This window comes from Ursus arctos, unplaced genomic scaffold (assembly GCF_023065955.2).
Source record: "Ursus arctos isolate Adak ecotype North America unplaced genomic scaffold, UrsArc2.0 scaffold_5, whole genome shotgun sequence".
Classification (NCBI taxonomy): domain Eukaryota; kingdom Metazoa; phylum Chordata; class Mammalia; order Carnivora; family Ursidae; genus Ursus; species Ursus arctos.
This window is the reverse complement of record NW_026623067.1, coordinates 46506740-46531623: the sequence shown is the minus strand read 5'-3', so window position 1 is coordinate 46531623 and position 24884 is coordinate 46506740.

The following is a 24884-nucleotide window of genomic DNA, read 5'->3' as shown; positions in this document are numbered from 1 at the left end:
TAACTGTTGGTCTTCTCAGCTCGGCTCACCCTTTAAATGCATCTCCATTTTCTCAGACTCCATCCTCATTCTACACATGCCCTACGTGATCTCTTCTACTTCAATCATCTCAATAGCTGTGTAGCACTGGTGAATCCCAATTTCATATTTCCAGCTCAGAACTCTTCCCTGAGCTGCAAGTACATGCCTCCAATTTTCAACAGGGCACCCTACTTGTGAATCTCATAGATGCCTCAAATTCACATACCTAAAGCAACCCTCAAGTCAGAGATGTTTTCAAGTTCAAGTCACACGTTAAAAATTTGAAATGGACCCTCAGCTCTTTGGGCAACTAATCTTTGACAAAGCAGGAAAAAACATCCAGTGGAATAAAGACAGTCTCTTCAATAAATGGTGCTGGGAAAATTGGACAGCTATATGCAAAAGAATGAAACTTGACCACTCTCTCACACCATACACAAAGATAAACTCCAAATGGATGAAAGACCTCGATGTGAGACAGGAATCCATCAAAATCCTAGAGGAGAACATAGGCAGCAACCTCTACGACATCGGCCAAAGCAACCTTTTTCATGACACATCTCCAAAGGCAAGAGAAACAAAAGATAAAATGAACTTGTGGGACTTCATCAAGATAAAAAGCTTCTGCACAGCCAAGGAAACAGTCAAAAAAACTAAGAGGAAGCCCACGGAATGGGAGAATATATTTGCAAATGATGCTACAGATAAAAGACTGGTATCCAAGATCTACAAAGAACTCAAACTCAATATGTGAGAAACAAATAAACAAATCATAAAATGGGCAGAAGATACGAAGAGACACTTTTCCAATGATGACATACAAATGACTAACAGACACATGAAAAAATGTTCAAAATCATTAGTCATCAGGGAAATGCAAATCAAAACCACACTAAGATACCACCTTATGCCAGTTAGAATGGCAAAAATTGACAAGGCAAGAAACCACAATTGTTGGAGAGGATGTGGAGAAAGGGGATCCCTCCTACATTGTTGGTGGGAATGCAAGTTGGTACAGCCACTCTGGAAAACAGGTGGAGGTCCCTTAAAAAGTTAAAAATTGAGCTACCCTATGACCCAGCCATTGCACTACTGGGTATTTACCCCAAAGATACAGATGTAGTGAAGAGAAGGGCCATATGCACCCCAATGTTCATAGCAGCTCTGTCCACAATAGCTAAATTGTGGAAGGAGCCGAGATGCCCTTCAACAGATGACTGGATTAAGAAGTTGTGGTCCATATATACAATGGAATATTACTCAGCTATCAGAAAGAATGAGTTCTCAACATTTGCTGCAACATGGACGGCACTGGAGGAGATAATGCTAAGTGAAATAAGTCAAGCAGAGAAAGACAATTATCATATGGTTTCTCTCATCTATGGAACATAAGAACTAGGAAGATCGGTAGGAGAAGAAAGGGATAAAGAAAGGGGGGGGTAATCAGAAGGGGGAATGAAGCATGAGAGACTATGGACTCTGAGAAACAAACTGAGGGCTTCAGAGGGGAGGGGGTGGGGGAATGGGATAGGCTGGTGATGGGTAATAAGAAGGGCACATATTGCATGGTGCATGGGTGTTATACGCAACTAATGAATCATGGAACTTTACATCAAAAACCAGGAATGTACTTATGGTGACTAACATAATATAATAAAAAAACATTAAAAAAAATTTGGAGTGGGACTGAGCTAGGATCACACTGGTAACCAGGAAGAAACACATCAGTGGAATTACAAAGCTACTGTCCATGAACACCAGAGTGTGTGTGCTACCTGCCTCCATGAGGTCATGGGTTCACTGTGTGGGGGTGGTTGGCTTGATAATAAAGGCTAGACATGGCATGGACAGGATCATACTCAGAAATGTTCAAGTTAGCTCTGGGTGAAAAGGTTTCCATTTCATTTCTTTAAAAAAAAAAAAGTATCAGGAAAGGGACCTAGAAAAAAACTGTACATAAAAACAAATGGTACATTTTGACATGCTTGGTATCAAAACACAATATCCTATTACCAAGTAATGGCTCCAGAAAGTTAATAACTTTGCATGCTGCGATGCCAAGTCCCATTCAAGTCAGGCCACCCATCTCGACCTAAAGACTCACAGCCGCAGGCCCCTGCTCTGATGATACGTACTTCTTGCCAAGTGGGCTATGTGTTCACATTCCAGTATCTCCTGGCCTTAGCAACCGGGTTACTGGAAGCCATAATGAGGAGCAGTATGTCCCGAAGCAAGCTGTTGGAGACGAAGCAGCTCCACAAGGCAGAGTGACCATCAGGGAAAGTGTTGACACAGGCTTTTCTTCAAAACTGGCCAAGCAGTAACATGAGTCATGCTCAGTGTATGGGCTTCCATTGCATTCCCCTGATATCAAGGCTCTACTTCATTACCAGGGGAACTGCGATGGCAAAATGCAAACAGATTTCCTTCAAAACCAAGCCTCCCTTTTATGGCTTCAGAGAACTGCCTATGAGAATTACGATGCATTTTTCATGAATTTCCTTTAAGTTCTACATTTTCACAACCTCACATAAGGAACACATAGCCAATGTTAAGTACCTATGATGGCTTCTGTCATGTTTCTGAACTCTACAGAGGTACACTGTGCTCCGTATGGGGAACCATCATCGCAGCCACTGCCTCCTGTTAGCTTCTCAGAGAAGCTAAATGATTTGCTAAAGCTCCCCAGCCAATTAGTGGAAAAGTCGGAATTAGGAATCGGTCTTCTGCCTCCAAATCCAGCACACCTTGCATATGCCGTGTGGGGCATCAGCAGAACATCCCAGCAGAAATATCCAGGACTGGAAAGTGGAAAGGAGGTCTAGAGTTTAGAGTCCCCAACTTAGGAGTTAGTCACACTGAGACAAGACTGGAATCCATGCTGGTAAATCAGAGAGACAAACACAGGGAAAAGGGAAAAGAGTAATGAGGAATACAAGTCAGATTATAATTCTAGTTCTAATTAAATACCTCACATCAAACTATGATCAGGTCACTGAATAATTATTTCAGAAAATAGAGGCTGAAGTGAAGCAGTAAAGAATTTTAGAGCATAAATATGTTTCTATCAGTTTGAAATTGCTTTAGTTCATTTGATCACCATTTATCTAGTGCCTACTAGTACAATAAGTGCTGGGGGATATGGAGATGAATATAAATTTACGACACCAAAATAATCACCCCCCACTGGAAAAACACATCCAAGAAATTATTAGGCTACAATAGAACTACATTTACTGTGCTATGGGAGCACAGAAGATAGTACCCAAGTCTACCTAAAGTTTTCGTTAGCACAGATTTTTTAAGTAGAACTAAGTAACTGCAACTTTTTACTGCAGCACAGAGCAGTAGTTTGGTGAGCTTCTAGTCAAATGGTTTAGAGCAGCACGCTAGGTAGCTGGGAATAATTCTCTCAAGGCGGCATAATACTAGCATTAGCCTCCTTCCCCTTTTTCTGTTCTTCACATTGTTTCATTCTGCTTCTATACAGAAATGAATTCTTAGGGTCATCACACCATTGAAATGCAGCCTCTGCTCTTCACTAATGCTAGAGCTGTCAAAATGAAAAAGAGGATTGATCACTCTCATGTATGATTCCTAAAGACAGATATTTTTTCCAGACAGGAAAAAAAAAGAGTTACATTCATTCCTAATTCAAACAATAAAATATTCACAGAGTAAATATCTAGCACAAAGATACATGAAAGAAATAAAAAGATAGGTTTCAGGTTGCATTTTGCACCTGCTTAGCTAGCTGGGTTTCATGAATAGTATCTGACTGTCACCTTTCCTTTTAGCTAGCACCAAACTTTGTGCAACTGTTGCCTCTTGGCCCTGCTCCGAGGAAAAACAGAGGCTGGAAACAAAAGAGATCAATGGAAGCAAAATTGTAAACTAAGGATCCATAAGTGTAATTTTAATACACCTTGTCTCCTGGTGTAAACTCCATCCCCATTCCATCTGCACACCCATCTAAGTGTGTTCCCACCCTCAATACGCTCGCTATCCCCAAACAACCTGGGGAAGCAGGTGAGTACACATCATCAGACTAACTGGTAGAGATGAAAACTAATATCTAATCCAAGGTTAGACAGCAAATTCGTAACAAAAATAAGACCTAACACTCAGGTCCAGTTCAAAAATCTTACCAGTTCAAAAATCTTACCTCCATATCAACATTTAGCAAACTTCTCCTGTAGAAGCTTAGGTGGTAAATATTTTAGGTTTTGTGGGCCCTACAGTCTCTGACTAGGACCGCCAGACTGTGCAAATAAAAATGTAGAACACTCAGTTACATTTGAACTTCAAATAAGCAACAAATAATTTTTTAGTGTAAGTATGTCCTATGCCGTATTTGTTGTTTATCTGAATTTCAAATTTTACTGGGCTTCCTGTATTTTATCTGGCAATCCTATTTCTCTCCCACTGTAGTGCAAAAGCACCCACAGACAACACATAAACACACAAGTGTGGCTGCATTCCTACTAAACTGTATTTACAAAAACAAACAGCAGGGCTGATTTAGTTGTGGTGGGTTGGGGCGGGGGGCGGCAGAATGGGGAGGTCACAGTTTGCCAACATCTACTCCATATCACTGCCTTTGTCTTTACTAAGAGGTGGCCCAGATTAGGGAAAAGCCAAGCTTGTGTTATTGTTGTATTTGATTCATAGATCATCTCTCCATTTAGGGAGAATAAGGAAAACGCTCTGCATTTTTCCATGACACTTCTGGATTTACAGACTCAGTATATGAGGAGGTCACTTCTGCACAATCACAAAATTCTCTTTAGATAAGATCACAGTTGAGGAGTCGTTCTTTCTAACAAATTAATCAGAATTTAATCTCTTCCGTGATCATAGGGCACACCATACAGAGAGGGCTGACTAAAGAGTGAAGGATGGGAGCACAGGCAGGTGTGCCTGGACAACTGAACACCACCAGACAGACGGAGATCGCAGGTGTGATAAACAGCCACTATCTGCAGAGCAAAATACAGACTGCTTAGGAAGGGACTTTCCGAGCAGCCCAGAGATTTCAGGATATAGCAATACTGCCCTGAAACAGCAAAGTAGCTTCCCAAGACAAATGTCAAAAACAGTATGGGATTCACAAAGGAAGACCAGCAGAATCTTTTCAGAAAAAGAGAAATAAGAACCAGAATGAGTGCAACTCTCTCAGCTAAGAGCAGGTGGTGAATTTGTTAATAAGGAAGAATTGGAGATTTATATAGTGACTCTATTATAAATCATTTATAATTTGTGGTATATGTGTATACCTACGGTCTCTAGAGCAATCTGTGTGTATATGCATGCCTGTGCATTTGTTTATATATTCTCATACAAGACATAAATTAACTCATTGTCAACTAATGCTTTCGATGCCTTATAATGTACTGAGTTAAAGGACCTCATCCAGGTACTGGTTTACATAAAGGTAGATTGTGTGGACCCTGCACGACAATTACAGTCAAAATTGCTTTTGCCCAGGAGTGACAGAACAAAATCAGCAGCACTTTTACAAAAGGACACCTTATTTCTGATCAAACACACAGAACTATACCTTTTCTTCAATGTATTAGATAATGCAAGTAACACTGGGCAATATAAGCATGGCCAATATAAGTTATGAATTAAAAGTATCACTTTCCATTTCACTTCATCTTTAATTTCCCCTTTTCTTTCCTGTGAAGAACACTCTTGTCATTTTTTCTCCCAGAATCTAAGCACTCTCCATATTTGGAGAGAATTCCAAGGTAGACAGGAGGCACCTCCCACTGCAGAAGAAAAGAGGGGAAAATATTATCTGCCCTACTTTCTGAAAGAGTGATTTCACCCACCCAATCACATATTCCCAGGATTTTTAATATTAATGGTGAGATGCAAACATGCAGTAGGTCAACGCCCTAAGTCTTCCATGGCCTCCACAGAGGTGGGAGTCTAGCAGTGCGGGGCAAATACGGGCAATGGAGTGGAGCAGTGCCATGGCGAGAACTCAGCTGTGGTGATGTGATTATCACCAAAGAACACACTGGATCCTACCACGAGTCCTTGGCCTGGCTTTGTCCTCTGTGGTTCAGGCCCAGCTTGGACTCTCCACATTCCTTGTCAATTCCTTGAACCATCCTAAATTCTTCCATTAAAATCTGACTATGCTTAATAAGAGTGGGGTCCTATTTTTTTTTAATCCAAAGCTTAAAGTGACACAGCCTGAGGTCAAATAATAGTGATCATCATAATAGCTATGAGAAATTACTATATACACATACACACCCACAAGCATACACATGTATGATAGATGGCTATTATTTCACCATTTTAAAAAAATGAGCTTAAAAGGAGTGGTAAACACCTGATTCAAGGGTAGACCTCATAGCTGAAATTACACCTTCTACAGATAAATCCTCCCATCATATTTGCTGCTTCTTATTAAAACTATAGCCCAGGGGTACCTGGGTGGCTCAGCTGGTTAAGCATCTGACTCTTGGTTTCAGCTCAGGTCATGATCTCAGAGTCCTGGGATCAAGCCCCTCCTTGGGCTCAGCACTCAGCGTGGAGTCTAATTGAGAGTCTCTCTTTCCTTTTCCCTCTGCCCCTCCCCTGTTCTCAAGCACCCATGCATTCTCTCTCACTCTCTCTCTCTAAAATAAATAAATAAATAAAATGTTTAAATATATATATATATATATATATAAAACCCATCCAGCAATTGATAAGAATGTGTTATTGTTCAAGGCACCTGGGTGGCTCAGTCATTTGAACGGCTGGCTCTTGCTTTTGGCTCAGGTCATGATCTCAGAGTTCTGGGAAAAGTGCCCCACGTCAGGCTCCCCACTCAGCAGGGAGTTTGCTTGAAGGATTGTCTCTCTCCCTCTCCTTCTGCCCCCCGCCTCTTGTGTGGGCTAAAATAGATAAATAAATCTTTAAAAAAAAAAAAGTGTTATTGTTCGACACTATGCTAGGTATTCTATGGGTATCTATGACCCCAAAACAACTTGGCATCCAAATGGAAAAACAAGAAAAACATAAACCAAGTAACCATAAACTGAAAAATAAAATGGCTTATGATTAAGTTCCAAATAGTGTGACAAAAATTATAGAATTCAAAGAAAAGTCATTTGAGAAGCCTTCATGGAAGAAGTGAGTCGAAGCTACACCACACTATACTTAGGCTTCAGGAAGGTGGAGGGAAAAAAGCAGAGATTCAAACAAATGAACAAACAAAACAAAAACAGACCCATAAATACAGAGAACAAAGAGATGGCTGCCAGAGGGGAGAGGGTGGAGGGATGGACAAATGGGTAAAAGGGAGTGCAGATACAGGCTTCAGGTTAGGGAATGAAAAGGTCATGGGGATGAAAGCTACAGCACAGAGATATAGTCAATGGCACTGCGGTAGTGTTGTACGGTGGCAGATGGGAGCTACACTGTGGTGCACACAGCATAATGTATAGAGAAGGTGAGCTACTGTGTTGTACATCTAAAACTAATGTAACATGTATGTCAACTACACTGCAATATAAAAGAAACATGTTAGTTAAATTATATTGGTAAGTATAAGGATTTCAGTAAAAACTAGTAAACGGTTATTTAATTATTTTTGGATTATTCTTCCAACCATGTAGAAGGTATATCTTAAGGCCCAAATATGACTTTTGGGGACAAACTGAAACTATGATTGATAGCAGATGAAGTGGTCAAATCACTATGTTACACACCTAAAACCAATGTAACATTGTGTCTCAGCTGTACTTTTTTTTTAATAATTTTTATTATGTTATGTTAGTCACCATATAGTACATCCCCAGTTTTTGATGCAATGTTCCATGATTCATTATTTGCGTATAACACCCAGTGCACCATGCAATACGTGCCCTTCTTAATACCCATCACTGGCCTATCCCAATCCCCACCCCCCTCCCCTCTGAGGCCCTCAGTTTGTTTCCCAGAGTCCACAGTCTCTCATGGTTCATTCCCCCTTCTGTTTAACCCCCTTCATTCTTCCCTTCCTTCTACCCATCTATTTCTTATGTTACATAAATGAGTGAAATCATATGATGATTTCAATGCCATTCCGATCAGCTGTACTTCCATTAAAAAACAAAGAGAATAAGTCAGTAACCTCTGGTGAGATTAAAGGAAAAAGCATCATTAACAAAGACATTGTTTCCATTCTGTTCAGGTTGGATAGCACTGTCATCTCTCCTGCTGGCCGCACAAGTTAGAGCAAGTCATATGAAACAGTGGCAAGTTGGTGGCATGCTTCCCTTACTCTCTCCTTTCAGTGTGATGCCCTGCCCTATTGATGCATCTTCATGCTTCCCTCTACCCACATCTCTGATTTTCTTTTTGCTTTGCCTATTGTCTACATACACTCTGCAAGTTGTCTTAGTTAGCCGTCACTTTGGACTTCAAACATCTGGTCCCTGTCTTTCTCTCCAACTTTGAGAGAGCTCTGTGATAGACAAGAATCCTCACCAACAGCATCCATAAGACAGGTTATATACCTAGACCATCCATCTCTGGTGATACCAGTAGGGAGCCCTACCTTTATGTAAGGGTAATTTTGTAAGTTTTCACCTTAGGTAGGTCTACCCTTTGCTCTCCATGTCCCATGTAGCCTGTTAAAACCCAGACTCTGTATAACAAATTACTGCACACTTAGTGGCTTAAGATAGTCATTAATAATCTCTCAGGGTTTCTGTGGGTCAGGAATTCAGCAAGGTACAGCGGGGACAGTTTGTCTTTTCCCTTTGATATCTGAGGCCTCAATTGGAAGACTCCAAAGCAGGGACTTGGAGTCAATTGAAGTCTCATTCACTCTAGCGACGGCTGTCAGCTAGAACTTGACCTCGATGCTGACTGTTAACTAGAACTTAACCCAGGCTGTCTGTTGAAACATCTACATGTGGCCTCTCCATGCTGCCTGGGTTTCTTCACAAAGAATGACTGGGTTCCAAAAGTGAGCAACTCAAAAGATACCCATCTTACACAAATGATAAGAGGCAGGCCAAAAACCAAGTGGACTATGAGAAAAGCAGAGAGAAGGATGGTGATAGCTTGGTCGTGATCACACAGCTAAACTACAAATCAACTAACCATAATGCCTGTCCGACTATGAGACTTTCTATGTGAGATGACGTGTTTAAACCAATTTAAGTTTGGCTTTCTGTCAATAGCATTCACAATTACCTTAATTAATATAAGCATTTCAACTACCAATGATAGGTAGAGGAGAAACAGAAATGGGGAGAAAATACTATATCACATCTATTTTTATGGTCTACGCTGCTATTTGAATTTTCATTACAGGTTATTACTAAGTAGCTACACATTATATTGCTGAGGACTTGTATTATTATTATTTGTGGTACCCATGTATTTTCAAGGAGGCGGAATTTGTCCAAACAATCTGGTTCCGTCCTAAAATTTGATATGTCTAGCTTTATAACCAAGTAGTAATTTTTGGAAAATGGGATGTTGTCTATAAGCTGAAATGAGCACAGAAATAAAATATTAACATTTTAATGTTACTTGATGCTTCTATAAATTCAAAATGGCTCTTCTATTTAAAAGGCAATTTTGTAGATGATTGGAATATTTCAGTCTCAGATGATGCCTCAATGGTTTTTTTTCTTTTTTAGTTTTTTAAATTGTTTTATTGAAGGACTATGAATCAGCATACACTGTGTCACACACAATTCAAATTCAGAAACCAAAACTCTAGGTTTAAAGAAACAAATGACTTAAAAGCAAGTTGAAAATTCTTCAAATGACTCAGAGAATGTCGGGATGAAAATCTTCTGCACTTTCTCTACTTTTTAATTGTATCATAATTCTTCTTCATAACATTTTGTATTTTACCTTTTTAAAACAGAAAAATGCACAATGTGCACTAGAAAATGAGCTTGATCACTAACGAGTAATTCCATATGTACAGAAGAGGCTAGATTGACCTTCGTGGGGGAAGAGGGGGCAGGTAAACTAGCAAGAAACACCTTCAATTTCTCCAAACCAAACAAAGGTGATCTGGAGATTCAATTCCAGTGGAATGCTCTGAATTAAACCTGCAAAAATGGGCTATACTTAGGTAATATGAAACCTAATGGTCTTAGTCATCTAGATATAGGGGATCATAATTCAAAAAATAAATAAGAAATGAGTGAATAATAAACATCCTTCAAATGAAATTTAAAAAAAGAAAAAACAGAATGGACTTTCAAAAGAAGCAGTTAAAGGGAAAAAATGGTTTCTGGCAGCATGCTCTCACAAAACAATCTGGAAAGAACAAATGTTCCAATTATGCATTGAGGTTTGTTTTCTCCAAAGTAGCCTCTCTCTCTCCCCAAAGCAGGTCCGCTGCGCAGCACTGGGACAACTGTTGCTACAGAAGACGTTTCTATTCCATAGCACAATAAGCAGTTATATAAGATGTTTCTTTCTCCCTCTCAGCCACCGCTCTTTCTTCTTGAAAATGTCTTTTAGTCATTTCCCCTCCTCCTTTCTCTTTGCTCCAGAAAGGAGAAACACAACCAGAAAAAAAATTGCATAAACATTCTGAATGAAGTGTTCAATGCCTGGTAGGAATAAGATGGAACAAAACAAAATGTATGACTGCAAAGTGTAACAAGCTGACTGGGGAATGCCAGAGCACTAAGCAATGCTTTAAAGGCAAATAAGGAAGAGCAGCCTTTGTGTTGACCATGAAGGTAAGGATGCCCAAAAAGAGGACAATGGATTTCTGAGTAGAGCTTTTGGAGTGTCACCTGTCTTTCCTCCTTTGATCAACATAGCCACTGTTTCATTATGCTGCGTGCTCACATCTTCTTCATGCTGAACAGGTAAGCAGCAAAAGAAGGAGGTAAGCAAAGTGTCTGTCATTAAGAAGATGGTACTTCTTACTGCAAAATTAATCCAAATTAAATTGACTTGGCAACCATTAGCCTGACAAATGTTGCCTATCTTGGTTCCTCACTTCATCACTCCTCCCTCTGGCCTCCCTGCTGGAGGCCCTCTGTCCTGTAGGTCTTGACTGACTGTTCCTTTCCCCCCAGTCCAGAAGAGCACTCCTCCTCAAGCCCCAACTAAGCCCTACCTTAGAGGTTTCTTCAAGACTCGAATCAAAACTTCTGTCTTAAGCAGGTTTCTCCTACCCATCCCACCTCGCAACGTAGATTGCCTTACCTCTTTTTTTTTTAGATTTTTATTTAATTATTTTGGGGGATGGGGCACCGGGAGAGAGAATTTCAAGTAGACTCCACGCTGAGTGTGGAGCCCAACGTAGGGCTTGATCTCACGACCCTGAGATCACGACCTGAGCCAAAATCAAAAGTTGGACGCTTAACCAACTGTGCCACCCAGGTACTCCTACATTGCCCTACTTCTAAATGATATTATGTCTATAGCATACTTGGCATAGTGTCTGGCCTCAAAGAATTCATTTTATAACTTTGAATTCTCTTAGATATTACATTGACAATTTTACCGTTCAACCTAGAATATCATAAAGATCTCCTCCAAATTAAATGTTTCAAACACTCAATTTTTTCCTTATCCTTATAGTTCTTATCTTCTCCTGTTAAGTAAATGAAGAATGTTCAAGTGATACTTGATGAATTGAGTTTTGGAGGTTTACTGTGATTTTTAAACCTTTTTTTAAATTTTAAACAAATGTATGTTTTCTTATAAATTTGTTAAGTCAATTCTATCAATAAAATAGCCAAATGGTTGACTTATGTTCCATCTCTATATAAGATATACAAACTTATGTGGTGCCTGGGTGGCTCAGTCAGTTAAGTGTCTGCCTTTGGCTCATGTCCTGATCTCAGGGTCCTGGGATCGAGCCCTGCGTCAGGCTCCCTGCTCAATGGGGAGTCTGCTTCTTCCTCTCCCTCTGCCCCTCACCCTCAAACCTCACTCATGCTCTTTCTCTCTCTCTCTCTCTCTCTCAAATAAATAAATTAAAAATCTTAAAAAAATAAAATAAAATTGAATGCCCTAAGGATCTCCACCCACCCTATACTCCTCCAGATGAATCTGTTAAATGTTTAATGCAAATGCCTTCTGTACTGAATGACCTTCATAATTTTACTTTCCTTCTAAATGAAAGATCATCTCTCCTTTCCAGTGAGTACAAATGTTTGCCTAAAGATCTAATGATCTCTGACACAGTTAACTTCCATTCCTTGTCTTCCTTTTGAATTTCAAAAACCTAATTAAGTTTCCTTAACTTGATTCCATTAGTAGGCAAGGTTATTTAGGGACAAATTGAGAAACACACTCAAAGGCCCTTGTCATCTTTAGAAAGGTTGTTTTTTTGTTTTTTTGTTTTTTGTTTGTTTGTTTGTTTTTTTCTCTCTCTCTCTTCCAAACTCTATTTTCCTGGAGAAAAGTGAGCAACCTCTTGGCTGGCTGTCTATTACCTCGATTTTGATGAAGAAGCCATACGTTCCTAGGCATAACTAAATAGGTCTGAGAAATTTCTGGACACACCAGCAGATGACTGGGATGATATATGAGATTGGAGTGGTCTCCGAAGCTTTTGCATCCTGAATGTCTTGTTCAAAGTTTGGATATAGTACAGTATATTTATTAATAAGCCTGAAATAGCAGTCTCACCTGTTGGGCCTTCACCTAGGAAGAGAATTGTATCTTCCTATACATCCATTCACATCCAGCTGCTCTATTCTCTCAGACCCTGTCTTGACAGATGGCTGTAACTTACAGCACAGCATAGTAACTTGTAGTAGGGTAACTTTTCAGCATGTATCATCTAAGCACCCATCTTATGCTGAACTTCTTTTTCAGCTAACGCCCTTCTCTTGAATCAACTACATAGATCAACTAGTGCTTTCTTTTCTCTTTTCCTTTCCCCCCAGCCTCCACCTTTTTCTCCACAGATACATTCTCATTTAGACAAATAACTTCTCACTTATCTATAATTTCTATATCAAATATTCTTACTCATAAAAAAACCTTCGAAGAACTCTGAATTCAAATTATTACAAATAGCTGCAGATAGTCCGGGACAGGCTCCAGTGAGCTGAGGCTTATCCCAAAGTTCCTCTCTATCATATTCCTGTAAAACTGATAGCCCTAAGACAGAACACAAATATAATCTTACAAAAATATTCTTACAGCAGATTTCAACCTTTTACCACCATTTACAACCCATGCAGGAGAACACTTAAGTATTCTTCTTTGATGGTCTGATTCATAGACTTACAGAATCTTAGCACTTGGGGGAGATGTTGAGTGAGGTATCTACAACCTCCACCTTTCTCAGGGAAAGACTGTAATTCGGGTAAAGTGACTTCTCGAAGTCAAACTACTAGTTAGTGCAGATCTGGGACTAGGATTCAAGTCTTCTGACTATAGCCCAATGCTCTTTCAGCTATTTTGCTAAGTTGACAATATTTCAATCAAAGAAAGAGTGGAGTGAAATAAATTATATTCTGCTTTAAAATGCCTCCAAAACATAGCATTATGCCTAGAAAAGAGAAACAAATGTCTAGATGGAAATAAACCCAAGTCACAATTGCCAGAAATGTGCATAATGCAAACCACTGTCAAGGTTATCATCCATGTTGGGAAAAACAAACGTCAGAAGCCACACATCATGGAAATCCCAAAAATGTCAAGCATCCCCTGATGGAGGAGTATGAGATAATTACTGAGAAATTGCCAAGGACTCTGAAGCAGCTTGAGGTCAAATATAACCCTGAAAACAAGTGCCTGAACAAATGCCCTGAGATGATACCCTCATACATATCTCGAAGAAGGAAAATGGTAGATATTTAGCACCTGGAAAAGGGAAAAAAGAATATCTCAAGAATGCCCTGTAGTCTGAAAAGACAAAATCTCCTCAACATCTTACTCATAAAATAGAATCAAATTAAAACCATAATGGGTCTGCCCTGTCTTCTGCTCCCCTGCCCATATCCCAGGATATAGCCATTTGCTCTCCATAGCCCCGTTAGAAGTTTCCTTAGCTGCCCCTTTGAAAAGAACCAAAGCATTCACCTCTCCTTTTCCTCCTCCTCCTCATCCCTCTCTCTTGTCCTTTCCGTCTCCTCCTCATCCCCCCAACCCCTTGTCCTTCTCCTCCCCTTCCTCCTCCTCCTCCTGCTTTGCCTGAGTGTTCAGGATGTTCTGGTAAGAACTTAGTGTCCTTTCTTCTACTATCAGAGAATAGGTTGACTGGTGATAGAGAAGAAGGGATCTGTGTCATTTCCTGTCATATGTGACAGCCTGGAATAGGGATCAAATAGAATCCTAGAGTTTCTGCCCTCATGTCATCTGGGGAGATATTAAATCTCTCCAAGTTACTTTGAAAAAAAGGGAATTGAACCAGCTAATCTTTGAGGTTCAAAGTCAGTCCTTTCTCCCTTCCTTTCCTCCTGTCCTTTGTGCCTCCTTTCCCCACTTCCTCCACCCTCTTCTCTCTCTTCTCTTATTTCTAGCCTCTCTGGATTACAAGAAGCTCAGTCTATAATTATGGATGAGCTTTTTTACAATTGTTGGCTTCTTAATAGAATGATAACTTGAGCACCAGATTTCTCAGGTTCAGAATGGTAAAATAAGTGAAATTTTATAGAAACATGATAGGCAGGGGAGTTTAATTGCCAACTTCATCTGCAAGGTCAACCACTGTTGAACATTTTGATCCTCCGCTTCCTAATTTATGAACTGGGGAAAATATCAATTCATCTGGTTTTTTTGTGAAGTATCAAAGATCTGGAGTGTAGTACACATTTAACAAGTTAGAGCAGCATTCAATAAATCACAGCAATTATTAATATAATTATTTGTCCTAAGAATATTTGTTTTACACAAACCTGAGGCATCTAGGAAGTATAGCAATGAAAAAATAAAACTTTTTTTTTTTTTAATATATGGCTGGCAGAAATATGTTAGACATTCTGTGTCACAATTCTGATAGTCAGAATGTCTAAAAAATATCCAGGCCTCCAACATACACATACACATGCACACACACATCCTTAAGACTGAGCCATGTTTCCAATTCTCCATCAATAAAACTTACAGCAGCCAGCAGCATTATCAAACTGCATGACAAGTGTGTCTTAAAAAATGGCAATTACCTTCTCCTTGCACCTGTGCCATTCTCAGAGCATGACGCTCCGCAGATGGACTTATGAGACGGCACCAAGGCAACCCAGGGTTCTGCCTCAACCCCTCAAGAGATCCAGAATGCCAAAGAAACAGCTTCCACCTCTTCTTCTCCTGCCTTACTTAGAAGTCTCCCTCTGTGGGGGCGCCTGGGTGGCACAGCGGTTAAGCGTCTGCCTTCGGCTCAGGGCGTGATCCCGGCGTTACGGGATCGAGCCCCACATCAGGCTCCTCCACTGTGAGCCTGCTTCTTCCTCTCCCACTCCCCCTGCTTGTGTTCCCTCTCTCGCTGGCTATCTCTATCCTGTCGAATAAATAAATAAAATCTTAAAAAAAAAAAAAAAAAAAAAGAAGTCTCCCTCTGTGAATCCTAATTCCATTGCCTCATGGTATGGGGGGTGGGGAGCAAGTTTAGCAGGAGACCCAAATCAGCAGTTAATCTTTCCTCCAGCATATTTTTCATGCTCTACAATACATATGAGTTTCTTTTGCCCTGACATTTCATTTTGTGGAGTAAGCAACATCTGAAAAATCTATACATACAGGACAGGCTCTTTTTCATTTCCTGGAAAAATCAAGTGAGGAATTTTAACCTATCCAACATTATTTCAGCAGAAGCACTGAGGTAGAAAAGAAAAGCCTTAGGGTAAAAACAAGAGTCCCTCCTACCATTCATAACTATGTGGCTTTGAGCCGACCTCTCTGAGACACTACTAGATTTATGAGGCCTGTTACCCACAACCCTTCCTGAAGGAAAATGCCCCCTAGCCTCTATGGCATAAATGACCACATTTGTACCATGTGACCCACAGCCAGTTGGATCAGGAGTTGTCCTTAAAAATATGACAATCCATCCACAGGCTGGATTTAGATCTTTGACCTTGATGGGAAAAGATGATCTAAACAATCAAATTCCAGTCTTCAGAATTTGGCACTAGGAAACCCAGAGTTGGATGTGAGGGCGATCTGGCTGCGACATCTGTCACCCCATTGATCGCCAGGGTTGATTCGGCTGATCTGGCTGGCTAGGCGGGTGTCCCCTTCCTCCCTCACCGCTCCATGTGCGTCCCTCCCGAAGCTGCGCGCTCGGTCGAAGAGGACGACCTTCCCCGATAGAGGAGGACCGTTCTTCGGTCAAGGGTATACGAGTAGCTGCGCTCCCCTGCTAGAACCTCCAAACAAGCTCTCAAGGAAACCCAGAGTTGAAGGAGCTGTTAATAGGGGGAGGAGCTAAAAGAGGCAACAGGATATGTCATGTGACAGAGGGGGGCCAGAGAGAACACAACAAGGTGAGGTCATATGTAAGTTGATATTTTCAGGGAGCAGAAACTACAAGGAAGCAGCGGAAGTGTAAAGTCACCAGGCTGATGGAAAAGAAGAGAGAAGACATGCAGAGAGAGAGATTGAGACTTATCCCTTTTTTATGTAGCTTCTTCCTCCATATGCCCTTCCAGTTAAGCCTTCTGTTTAATGCCTCAGCTCATTCCTCCCACTCTGCATCGCATCCTCCCTCTATTTACTTTCCCAGACAGGCCCCATTTTGGCATGGTTTTGGATCCTCCTCAATCATGAGCAGCCCGGTGCTGTGTCCCAGGCTCTGTGGGCCATGTACCTTTCCAGGTGAACATCAAGGGGTGAGACTAACATGTGACGTTTGATGAAGAGTGATGCAAAGCATGGAAAGGAAGACAAAAACCTGAGGAAGGAGCCAATGTAAACTTTATAGGCTGTATACAATTTGGGCATTGCCATGATTTTTGAAATCCATTTGCAGAGCTGAAATAGTTTTTCACGTATATAGCATTATTAGAAGTGTCCTTACTAGCCCTTTCCAGGCTGAGTCATTCTCACAGCTTTAACTTTCTCTCTTAAGTCTCTCCAATTCTAATTATGGTCATTCTCCAAGTTCAGTTCTAGACCTTGGAATCTTATAGAAGTTGGTCTAATCTTTTGCTTCATGTTATGTTCTTCATTGATAAATTGATAGAATGGATAGAGAAATCTCAGGTCTCCTACAGCTCTAACATCCATGATATTACAAGCTAAGATATACTAATCATCAGCTTGATAACTGAAAAACAAAGAAAAGAGAAAAAAACATTTTGTTTTAGGATCTGTGCACTAAACGATGGTTCTGGGAGAAGCTTCTTATTGGAATAGGAGTTTGGAGAAACTAGAGGATTCTTTATTATATTTCCAGATTTTGTTAAGTATGCCTAAAATAAAGTGTATTCATCCAGAAAAATGTATGTGAAAAGGAGTCCTTGACAATTTTAAGGGGCTTTTAGGGTCTAAGATACGGCATTACTAACCCTAACATCTTACAAATATGGTCTCCAAAGTCTGCTCCTCCCACAGATATATTCAACAATTATGGATAATCTCAAAGATAAAGATCAATACTTCCTGTTTTAGAATTCAGATCAGGAAACCAAATTTTCATGGGTAAAGGGATTAATAAGCTGTTTAAAGTTGCTAACTAATCAGGTGAATCAATCATACTGTCCAAACACAATGTAGCCATGCTGAAATATTCCCAGTCACAGGGGGGAAAAATGGTCAAACACAAGATTAAAACACACAAATATTTGTGAGGCCTATCTAAGGGTTTTTTTCACCTGGGGAATATCTCCAGGTTTACTGTCCACTCAAATGTTGATGAGCCCGGAGTGAGAATATGCCTTCACATCAGTGATGGATGTTTGCTCACTGCAACCGGCCAATACATATGAAGAGAAATTCTGTGTAGGCTGAGGCTAAACATTCAGGCAGCTGCAGAATCTGGCCTGAGCACCAGAATGGAGTGGGAAAGAACCCTTGGTGTGGACACATCCATAAAAATATGAAAGTCACATATTTTTCAATGATGGCCATGTAACACTTAACGATAGTGACTAGTTCTCACAATCCAAAACAGAGGACATGCAGAACAACACAAATTTACATCTTTGTTCAAGCTTACAGAATCAACTCTTTCATTTTAATCTACTCAAGGAAACATATGTCTCAACTCCATCTTTGTCCTCCAGAGCAGGGCAGACCACCCCTGCGTGGAAATAGGAATTGGCAACACAGAGGAGACATTTTTCAGAAACTTTCAGTGTAGAAATGTCAAATCAAATTAGGTTCGTACTTTCCCCTTCAATGAACTATAATTCAATGAGAGTTTTATTATGCAAATTCACTTAGAAGCCCAAGTCTCTATATCTCTGTCAAACGCTGAGTGCAGCAATTGCAATCCTATCGTTCTAGTAAGAAAACACTGTATCTGGAGGACAGGAACTGGAGCTAATATAAAATTTTAATATGTTCATTTTGCTTAATACAGTGATATCTTGAGAGAACACACAATAAATGAAACTTGGAAGTGGCACTGTTCTGTGTCAAGTTAACCAGAAGGAAAATGTGCTCTGAGCTTAGCTATAAAACATTAGTCTTCCAAATAAGTCTCTGGCTGTATGATTTTCAGTACACTTTGCTTACGTTTGTTTTTGTTGCCTTTTGTTGTATTACATTTGCTTCGTTTTTGTAAGTGTTACCATATGTATGATCTTTCAAGATTAACTACTAGCCTCGTTGCAAATAGTTCAAATGTATTCTTCACATTGATCGGAATATCTCAATTACTGGAGTAAGGTGAGTCACCAAAGATTTTCTTGTTCACATGCACACAAATGACTTAAGGGTTATTAATGCTTAAGCACCCTTATTTGACCAATAAGTTAGCTGAACAGTTCCCCAGGAGCTTAGAGCCACTTTGAAAAATTCAAACCACCTAACCACCCACCAAATGAACTCATTAACTTTATGAAATTGCAGTAAAGCCCACTAATGTTCCTTAAACATAGCATTGACTCCAATCCCCACTTCTGGTAAATGCTGTTCAAGCAGTGCCCACATGGCAGAAGGGCTGAAAATCTTTATTTCAACAAACATTAAAAGAACCCCTTTGGAATATGTAATTCCAAACCAAAACAATCTTATTTCCCTGTTAGAGTAAAATCCACTGAAGGGAACTTAAGCTTAGTATAGTTAATGTAACTTCTCCTTCTGAGTTATAAGGAAAAGCCAGGTCCAAATCTCTGTTGTCATTCTCTGTGACAACCCTGATTTGAGTCAGGCAATGCTCAAGGATGCTGCAAGGGCCACACCCTGAGCTATTTCTGGAACATTACAGAACCAGAGCACCTTCAAGTGGTGGAGACTCAGATGTCACCTAATCTCTCAATCCACCTTATTGCATGAAGCTAGCTCTTTCCAATAACCCCCAGAAGAGGGTCAGTGAACCTAGTCAAGAATTCAGTGGTGACATACTCCCTGGCCGTTTATACCATCACTGGACAACTCCAGCTTGAGGAAACTTTTCTATATGTGTTTGCTATCTTAAACCTAGCAAAGGATCTTTGCTATCTATGCATTACATTGCCAGAGACGTGGCAAAAACCTTCTACTAGCCTATGGTATCTTGTATTTCCCCACTTCCATTCACCTAATTTGGGCAAAAGCGCTACACTCTTAACTTTCCTGGAACTTTCCTGGTTCTTTAAACTCCAGGCTCAGCTCATAGCTGCTGATAATCACTTCAAACCCAGATTGCTCCGATGACCATTTAGACAGGCTTCTCTCTGGCTTTACATAGCTTTCAAACTATAGACAAGAGGTTGTCTCACCTTCCAGCTTCCCCCTCCTCCTGCTCTGACCAGTTCTCCCTCCAAGGAGGCAGAATCAGATCATGGAGAGCTGAATCTCCCTAAAACTTCTACTCACATGTCCCCACTCTGCACTCTGTGATCAAACGACAAATAAGATGTGGTTATAAAAAGCAGTTCAGGATATTCACATGTAAAAGAATGACACCTGACCCCTAAACCACTCAAAAATTAACTCAAAATGGATTAAAGACTTAAACATAAGACCTGAAACCATGAAACTCCTAGAAGAAAGCAGACATAAAGCTCCTTGACACGAGTCTTGATGATTTTTTTGGAAATCATACCTAAAGCACAAGCAACAAAATAAAAAATGAATAAGTGGGATTACATCCAACTAAAAAGCTTCTATGACAGCAAAAGAAATCATCAAGAAAGTGAATAGCCAACCTACATAACGGAGAAATATATTTTCAAACCATATATGTGATAAGGAGTTAATATCCAAAACATATAAAGAAATCATATAACTCAACAGCAAAAAACAAGCAATCCAATTAAAAATGGACAAAGGATCTGAATAAACATTTTTCCAAAGAAGACATACAGTCGACAGGTACATAAAAAGATGCTCATTAGGGAAATGCAAACTAAAACCACAATGAGATATAAAACCACAATGAGATACTCCTCATGCCTGTTAGAATGACCATGACTTAAAAAGACAAGAGGTAACAAATGGCATGAACGTGGAGAAAAGGGAACCCTTGTGCACTGCTCGTGGGAATGGAAATCAGTACAGCCACCATAGAAAACAGTACAGAGGTTCCTCAAAAAATTAAAAATAGAACTATCATATGACCAAGCAATTCCACTTTTGGGAATATATTCAAAGGAAACAAAAACATTGACTCGAAAAGTTACCTGCACCTCTTTGTTTATAGCAGCATTATTTACAACAGCCAAGACATGGAAACAACCTAGGTGTCCATCGATGGACAAATGAATAAACAAGCTGTGGTATATGTTTATATATCACACCCACATACACACAACAGAATATTATTCAGCCAGAAAAAAATGAGGAAATCCTACCATTTGCAACAACATGGGTGAAACCTGAAGGAATTACACGCTAAGTGAAATAAGTCAGACAAAGAAACAAACACCGTAAGATCTCCCTTATATGTAGAATCTAATTTAAAAAAGAAGAAAACATCAAACTCCTAGAAAAAGAGATCAGATCTATTGTTACTAGAGGTGGGAGGTGGGGAGATGGAACTGGAGGAGGGTGGTCAAGGGTACAAGCTCCCCGTTACAAGATAAATAAGTACCAGGGATATACAGTACAACACGATGGCTGCAGCTCGCACGGCTGCTGTATGGTGTATAGCAAGGGTGTTATTAGGAGAGTGGAACCCAGGGGTGCCTGGGGGCGCAGTCGGTGGCACGCTCAGCTCATGTAGTGATCTCACAGGTGTGAGCCCCATATCGGGCTCCACGCTCAGGACAGAGTTGGCTTGGGATTCTCTCTCCCTCTGCCTCTCCCCTCACTCTCTCTCTCTTAACTAAACAAATCTTTCAAAAGAGAGAGAGAGAGAATAGATCCTAAGAACTCTCATCACAAGGAAGATTTTTTCTTTTCTTTTTATTGTATCTGTACGAGGTGATGGATGTTAACTAAACCTACTGCTATAATCATTTCACAATATATGTAAATCAAACCATCATGCTATAGGCCTTCAACTCATATAGTGATGTATACCAATTATTTCTCTGTAAAACTGGGAAAAGTTAAAAATTAAAAAGCACTTCACAGTTCACCAAAACAGGAAGCAAAGGCCTCTGTGAGCAAGAGGTATTAGAGCTCAGAGTCCACCCGACGTCTCAAAACTAGAGGCCAAGCAGGAGAAAGGACCTAGCTAGTATCCTAGGCAGCATCGCCTGTCCCGTTCAAGGTACGCCTCCTGGCCTTGGTCCTGAGCCATCTCACCAGCCTGTTTGGAATTTGCTTCCTCCGTTATTCCTTCGCTCCTGTATCTGTGATTTCTTTGCAGTCATGCTTGAGCCCTCTCTCCTTCAGACCCCACACAGACCCCACCAGCCAAAAGTGCCAACTCTACTAAGTGCGTTCTTTCATCATTTCCTCTCCAGCTCTGCCACTAGCACACTGATCCATCCCAGTGTCACTTCACACTTTCCTTCCTGTCTCCGGCTTATTGGTCTCAAAACCATGTAGCCAGAGAGAGTTTTCTCTAATGTGAAACTGGCCATATTCTCTCCCATTCATCATTTTCAGGGGTTCCTGGGGCCTTAAGCAAAGAGTCCAAACTCTTCAGCATGATAGACAAGGACTCCAAATCTGGCCTCAGAGGACCTTGCCCGCTACATATCCCACCACTTCTCACTTTCTACTCCAGCTAAGACCAAGTTGTCTCCCCTTTCCTGCATAATGCAAACTGGCTGCTTTGCTTCTATGTTTTTGTTCTTAGTATCCTCTCTGCTTAGAATGCTCTTTACCCACCTCCTCCCGCCTGACCTGAATATTTCTTCTCCATTCTCCAAACTCCACTTGGACATCACCTACTCCCAGGAGTCTTTTCTAGAACCCTTAATCCTGGAGAAGGTTGTTGGCTTTTGACACCCAGTGCCTCTCCCTAACAGTCTCATGTTGATCATGACTATCTACTGCAGTGTCTGTAAGCCTCAAGGGGCAAGGCACGTCTTCTCCCTCTCTGAATCTGTTGTGCCTGGTGCAGAGCCTGGCCCATAGCAGCAATATTTAAAATGTTTACTAAACAAATGGCTGAACAAATTTTAAAGAGATGGGACATATAAGCAAATAGATGAGAATAAATGGTTTCACAGTCAAGGGCAAAACAAAGTTTCTAGTAAGTGCTATGAAGATTGAATTGATGGTGCTGTATAAGCATGAAACCCTTGTGGGAACAGCTTAGACGCAGAGTCCCGAAGGTGGCTCGTATTGAATAGAGGATGTATTACATTTAGATCAGAGTAGTTACAGAGTTTAGGCCCCCTAATAATGCAAACTGTACTAAGGAGTCACCACTACTCTCTAAGTACAGAAGTTAGAGAATAAGAGTGAGTCAGGACAATAAAATAACATTATGTTCACATGACTTGTAAAATAAATCTCCGTTCAACCTCTAGCAAGCAGGAGCCATTAAGAAGAGAGGACAGGTCTCCATTAGGCCCTCAGCAGAGAAAAAATTCAATCTAGACCAAGACTACTATCCACGAGAGCCAATCTCTCTGGGAAAACATGGCTCCTCAGGGAAGCCCTTATTTTAGGTATACAGAAGGAGCTGAGCTCCTGTATCCCCCCACTGAATAGGCCCTTGGATTTCAACTCTGACCACATAATTAGAGTGGTTTTGGAGCTGGGAAGAGTACTATGATATGGCTTCTGCATTCACCTTGTTTAGAATCTACTTGGGTGAGGCATGATAGGCAGAAACAACGTAATTATAGAAAATGAAAATAAAATCCACAACTAAATAGTAAAAGTTTATCACAAACTATGTAGTAACCTAGGTGAAACATGAATTCTATTCTCTCTCTCTCTTCCTATTTTTTTATTGCTCTTCCACTTTTCTTCTCTTTCCAGATAAAGAAAGAGAGTGAAGGAGTATGAGGCTGTGGATTTGGGATTCTATCATAGGTTTGTTGTCTAAATCTTAGAAACTTTCTCTAGCACATATACCCACAGATACACACACAACCTTTTGCTATTTTAGTAATCATAACCTTTAAATGTCTTGAATTGTGCCCCCCAAATCATCATTTATACCATAGGAGTCTCAATAGCTATTTTCAAAAGACCAATATGGACAATTACTTATATTTATGTCCTATAGTGAACTGAATAATGTTCCCCACCCCAAAAAATATTGTCTACCCAGAACACATTTATGTGACCTAATTTGGAAAAAAGGTCTTTGCAGATGTATTTTAGTTAAGGATCTCTAGATAAGGCCATCTCAACCACCATAGTGGACACTAAATCCAAAGATAAATGTCCTTATAAAGAGAAGGGGGGGGGAACACACAGAGAAGAGTGTATGAAGACAGAGGCAGAGCTTTGAGTGATGTGTCTCCAAGTCAAGGAATACCAAGGACTGCCCACAGCCATCGGAAGTTAGGACAGAGTCATGGAGTGGATTCTCCCTCAGAGGCAGAGAACTATCACTAAGAAAGAGAGAAACCAGTAGAGTTTCTGCCAGTCTAGTGGTGTTTGAAAGGCAAAACATAGAGCCTTGAGGGGTCAGAATTCTTTGGAGAAGAGAGAGGTAGAGAACTGAATCCAAAAGACCGCCAGTTTCCCCTTAAGACATTTATTAAATATTAAGTGTTGATGCCAAATGGGCAGGAAGCTAAAAATCCGAGCAGAAAACCTCCCAAAACAGAGTGGAATTTTCAGCAGGACAGGGTCTGAGAGGATAAGGATTAGAGTTCTAGACACACCAGGTAAACACAAAGAGGTTTTCACCTGGAACCCCTAGGATACTTACCCTAGGAGCAGAGGCATACCAAGGTAGACAGAGCCTTGTCAGAACTGTAACTCAACCTTGACACAGCTCAGTCCATGACTGGATTGGATTAAGGTAGTCAGCCTCTATTTTATCTACCTAGCAAAGGAAAGAGCCAAGCTTCTCTCGAAGAAGATAACATTATCCAGACTCCACAATTTTTCATGTACAACATCTGACGTTGAATTAAAATTTACCAGGCATACCATGGATCACAAACAAATGATGTAAGAGAGAGCGTGGGGGATGGTTAAGAGACCATAGGAACAGATCTACCAGTGACTCAAATCTTTGATAGACAGGGCTTTACCATAGCTATGATTAAAATATTTAGATGAATATAGGCTAGTGGACTTTGCCATTTTTCTATTAGATTTCGCGTATTTTTGTTTTTATTTAGGTGTTATTTATTTCAACTGCTAATTCACTATTAAATTAAATATTGTTCCTAGTCTCAAGAATTCCTAAAATTGGTTTTTTACACCTACAATTTTGTTAGATTACAACTATCAGACTGTTTAAAGAGTTTGGAAAG